This window comes from Puma concolor, chromosome B2 (assembly GCF_028749965.1).
Source record: "Puma concolor isolate L17-30 chromosome B2, mPumCon1.1.hap2, whole genome shotgun sequence".
Classification (NCBI taxonomy): Eukaryota; Metazoa; Chordata; class Mammalia; order Carnivora; family Felidae; genus Puma; species Puma concolor.
The window spans coordinates 2,419,571-2,425,077 of NC_141671.1; the positions used below are offsets into that span (position 1 = coordinate 2,419,571).

The 5,507-nt window shown below is 39.5% G+C and overlaps 1 pseudogene; it reads left to right on the forward strand.

Annotated features, from left to right (window-relative positions):
• Nucleotides 1-222: 222 nt before the first annotated feature.
• Nucleotides 223-1,502, forward strand: LOC147580588 (uncharacterized; annotated as a pseudogene).
• The last annotated feature ends 4,005 nt before the right edge of the window (nt 1,503-5,507 follow it).

Genomic DNA, 5,507 nt, shown 5'->3' on the forward strand with positions numbered 1-5,507 from the left:
AGAGTTTCCCACACAAAAGCAAAGGAGTTCATGCTGGAGGCTGGGTCTTGCAGGTTTCCTCACATCCTTGCTTACACCGAGCATCGCTGTGAGGCAGGCGTGACACCCCAGCTCTGGCCTCTGTGAACTCTGCTTCTCCAGGCGAGTAAACCCCCAGGAAGACTGACTAGTTCTTCAGTTTCTAAACCATGGCCCATGGATCAGTGATGGGCTTCGCCGGGGTGCTTCATTTCGAGGCCAGATGTGATTTCCTTATTGCAGCAAGGAAAAGAGCCCTGGAAAGTTGTGAGGAAAGGAAGGAGGTGATACACAGATTGAGAGACTGGGTATGAGACCAAGAAGTTATCTTCAGAAAATGACATTTATGAAATAAAGTCCCCCTCGTGGAAGATAATGGAAAGAATTATAAAACGATGGCCTTAGGTTTTCAATTTTAAAACGGTGATTGGGAATCCAAAAGAAAATTTGAAGGACAGGAGGGATATTTCAGTGAAGTGAAAATTACACCTCAAAAAGTGCCCTTTTAGCAAAACCACACATCTTTAACTGCACATCAGAGCATTCATTTTGTGGAGAAACCCTATGAATATAAAAAATGTGGAAAGGCCTTTAGAGTATGCCAACAGCTTACTTTTCATCGCAGAATTCATACTGGTGAGAAACCCTATGAATGCAAGGAATGTGGAGAATCTTTCATAGTGGCCCAGACCTTAAAGTACATCAGAAATTTGTATTGGTTAGAAGCCCTATGAATGTAAAGAATGTGGGGAGGCCTTCAGAGTGCATGGTCAACTTACTCTCCATCAGAGGGTTCATACCAGTGAGAAACCCTATGTATGTACAAAATGTGGGAAGGCCTTTAGACAGTGTACAACCTTCCTTGACATCAGAAGCTTAATATTGCCAACAAACTCTATGAATATAAAGAATGTGGGAAGGCCTTTCTGTGTGGCTCTGGCCTTAGAGTACATCACAGACTTCATACTGGTGAGAAACCCTGTGAATGTGAGCAATGTGGAAAGACCTTTAGTGATGGTTATCATCTTATTCTTCATCACAGACTTCACACTGGTGAGAAATTGTATGAACGTAAGGAATGTTGGAAGGCCTTGAGTCGTTACTCAAAACTTACTTCACACCAAAATATCCATATTGGGATTAAATCCTATGACTGCAAGGAACATGAGAAGGCTTTTGGGTTACTCTCAAAACTTACACAACACCAGAGAATTCATATTGGTGAGAAACCCTATAAATGTAAGGAATGTGGGAAGGCCTTTAGATTGTGCCCCAAACTTACACTACATCAGTGTATTCATACTTGTGAGAAACCCCTTAAATGTAAGGAATTTAGGAAGGCTTTTAGAATTAATTCGTCCCTTTTCCAGCATCCAAGCATTCATTCTGGTAACAAACCCTATGCGTATAAGAAATTTAAGGAGGCCTTTAGACAATATTCGCACCTTACCCATCATCTGAAAATTCATAGCGTAAAAATATAAGTTAGTTTTTCAATCCTGTGTTCTAGAATACTCTACAAATGTAGTGATTAATCCTTTTGGCTTCCTTCATACAGGCAACTGACTTGGCATAATAGAATTTATATCTTTAAAAGAATATGTTTATTTAAACTATTCCACCATCGCTTAAACCTGATAAACTTCACATTTAGTCTAAAAACCAACCCTATCAATGTAGCAAATGTGGGAGACACTTATCTCCACCCCGACACGTTCCTACTGGTATTATATTGACAAGATGCTTAACCGCTCTGTGCTCTAATGTTTTCATTTGTAAAATGGTAATTTAATACTGTGACAGAGTAACGATTGCTGCAAATTCTTTCACATTTCCCCCCAACTCTCCACCAAGAGCTGGAATCTACATCCCTTCCACTTGAGGCTGGGAAAACCTCCCACTTTGGCTACTAGAAGTCGTAGGAGTTGTGCTGCACCAGTTTCAATCCCAAACTTTGCTGGTAGATTTCACTTCATCTCCTTGGATTGCTCTCTTAAACTTGGGCCCTGAATTCTGTTAAAAAGTCTGGCTGGTCAGGTAAAGAGACCACACAGAGAAGCTCTAGACTACATAGAAAGGAAGAGGCACCCTTCTGAGCCCAGTCTTCCACACTTGCTCACCAAGACACCGGACATTTGAGTGAAATAGTATTGGATCCTCCAGACCAGCCAGCAGCTGAATGCCACTCAGTGGCTTCAGTTGATACCATACAAACAGATGGATCGACGAACAGAGCCCCTGCCTGAATTCCTGATCCACAAGACCATGAGATATAATACAACGATGATTGTTTTAAGCTGCTAAAAACCCCAAACCCCTCTCCCCCCCAAAAAAGAAAAGACCTAAAGGAGTCTGTGACCGCTAAGCCAGCCCTGCAAGAAGTATGAAAAGGATGTCGTTGAGTGGAAAAGAAAGACCAAAAGTGGCAAAGACAAGAAAGAAATAGAAACTGTCTGCAGAAAGAATGACAGACCAAGAAATAATATGGCACCAAATACATATCTTTCAATCATTACTCTGAATGTAAATGGACTAAATGCTCCGATCAAAAGACATAGGGTGTCAGAATGCATAAAGAAAACAAGACCCATCTATGCTGCCTACAGGAGACTCATTTTAGACCTAAAGACACACGCAGATTGAAAATGAGGACTTGGAGAAACATTTATCATGCAAATGGACATGAAAAGAAAGCCGCAGTAGCAATACTTGTGTCGGTAAACTAGACTTTAAAACAAAGCGTGTAACAAGAGATAAAGAAGGGCACTAAGTACTAATAAAGGGAAGAATCTAACAAGAAGACCTAACAATTGTAAATATTTATTCCCTAGACATGGGAACACCCAAATAGATGAAACAATTAGGGAACTGATGGACAATAATAAAATAAAAGTAGGTTACTTTAACATTCTACTTACATAAATGGACAAATCATCTAAGCAGAAATCAATGAAGAAACAATGGCTTTGAATGACACACTGGACCGATGGACTTAACAGATATATGCACCACATTCCATCCTAAAGCAGCAGAATACACATTCTTCTCAAGTGCACATGGAACATTCTCCAGAATAGATCAAATACTGGGTCACAAATCAGGCATGGGGGCAACTGACTAGCTCCTTTGATTAAGCATCTGACTCCTAATCTCAGCTCGGGTCTTATATCAGGGTGTGAGTTCAAGCCTGGTGTTGGGCATGTTGGGCTCCATGGTGGGCTTGGAGACTAATTAAGACAAAAGAGAAAACAAATCATGCCTCAACAGGTACAAAAAGATTGAGATTGTACATGCGTATTTGTGACCACAATGCTATTAAACTTGGGTCAGCATCACTAGATAATGCCCCACACGTATCAAAGTGATTTGAGCAGTTTGAGCCTGGCAGCAGCGAGCGAGGTCTGGGATGAAATTAATAGCAGGTGTGACACCAGAGTGTATTGTCTTTGCCAGTTCTTGTAAGTATCAGGCTGTTGTTTACCTGGTATGGGAATAACTGAGAAAATGCAAATGTAAGAATGTTGTCAACAGGAGGTAGTTTATTTCTTAGACTTAGTTCATTTATTTAAATGAACTGGAAATTATGGATCTATCAGAACCAGCCACAAACCACCCATCAACTTTCTTCCATTTTTCTGTAATGATTATTTTAACTCTCCTGGTAAACTCAAAATCATTTGGAACTTAAATGCAAAGACTAGCTGAATTTAAATAAACTATATGTGTTTTATTAAAAAGACAAACATTTTCAATTGTTTGAGTACATCATTAAAATATATGGTTATAAACTGTACAGTGTTTTAGAGGATTTGAGGTTTATTTTCCCTAGAATGTTAGAAGTTTGGTAGAATTTGGTGGCCCTCCTTTATATTCACACTGAAGATTAGAATGTGCCTAATTATTAGCTCTGTGATGCCATATACCTTGGTTATGAATGAAATTAAATGAAGAATTCATTCACATATTTACACTGAAAATTAAGTAACTGAATGGAATCTTACTTATATATTTATATGTAAATATTTTGGGCAATTGTGAGGGAAAATTCTTAAGTGTTTTGTAAAACATCTAGGTCATTCACAGATGGGAGCTAAGGTAGCTGGGAGGTCTAGGGAGTTACTTGTCCTCTGTGAGATATGTGAACTAATAAGAGTCAGATTGGTCTCCTCTGGCATTGTCCCCCACAGTCATTGTCCCTGAGGATTGCCATGTCTGGGCAGCTCAGTGACATGGCTCATTAAGAGTGTGGGGCATCCTTTCCCCAGAGAGGTCAGCAGAGGAAGGAACTTGGTTCTGTGTGCCAGCCCAGCCACATCTCAGAGTCACGGCACCCTCTCGCCTGCTCATAAGGGTCTCATAGTCACACAGGCAGGTCATTGTATTCGGGAAACCATACTGAGAGTTTGGGACTGCCTTCATCTTCTACCCCTGAGAGGCAACGTGCATATCTCTGGTACCACATGAAGTCATCGCGAGAAAGCCTCTTTTTTAAAGAAAAAATTATGGATGAGCCAGTGCTGGTATAGTCCACCTTCGTATTTACTGCAGACACTGAATGATTCTGCATGTCTTTGTTCCAATCCTCAGAACTGTATTTAGGAATGAGATTGGGAAATAGCGTAGATCCGACAGAGAAGGTAAAAAAAGGTGAGTAAAACGGAACTAAGTGTCTGTGATGTTCTCGGAATTCGCAAGTTACTTTATTTTCAGTTGCAATTGTTCTTGAGAGAAAAAAGCTAAATGGTTTGCATATATGGTCAATTGTCTAAAGGAAGGAACTGACTATGGAAATTCACCAAATAGAAGAACTAATTTAATTGTTCATTGTAGACACCAACAAGTCGTTCCTAGACATTTCATTCTATTTTAGTACATTCATTCTATCTCCGTATGCATGTGTGGAAAACAATTTAACTATTCATATTTAGTGATCATAAAATATGCCCTTTCTGCATAAGTGTAAAAGTATTAGATTACATGCTCCCATGCTCTTTACCTTTGGTTCCTTATTGTCTGTGAAATGGACAATATTTGTTCTCTGTGCATAAACTCGTTGTCAACATTTATATTTTCTAAATGCTCATTTTATCCTTTATGGGTTACCAAAATATCTAAAATATGTATGGAGTTTTTAACTGCTATGTTGAAAACTACATAAGGGAAGTTCCATTTTGTGAATACTGTGTCAATGCATCTGTATTGTGACATTATTCTTAACAAGAAAAGCTGAACCTTCACATGAGCACAAATAGCACTGTGATGAAGAAAAAAGTAGTAAGAAGCCCAAATGTCTACATAATTGATGAATTGGAGAAATGCCATGTTGTTTGTGTGTGTGTAGGTATGTGTGTGTCTGGTTGTGTGTGTGTGTGTGTGTGTGTGTGTGTGTGTGTGTGTGTGTGTGTGATTGCACTGAGGTGATGTGTAAAGTACACTAGGTTCTGTCCTTCTATCCTTGCACATGATCAAGGACTCTTGTGTGAATGCTG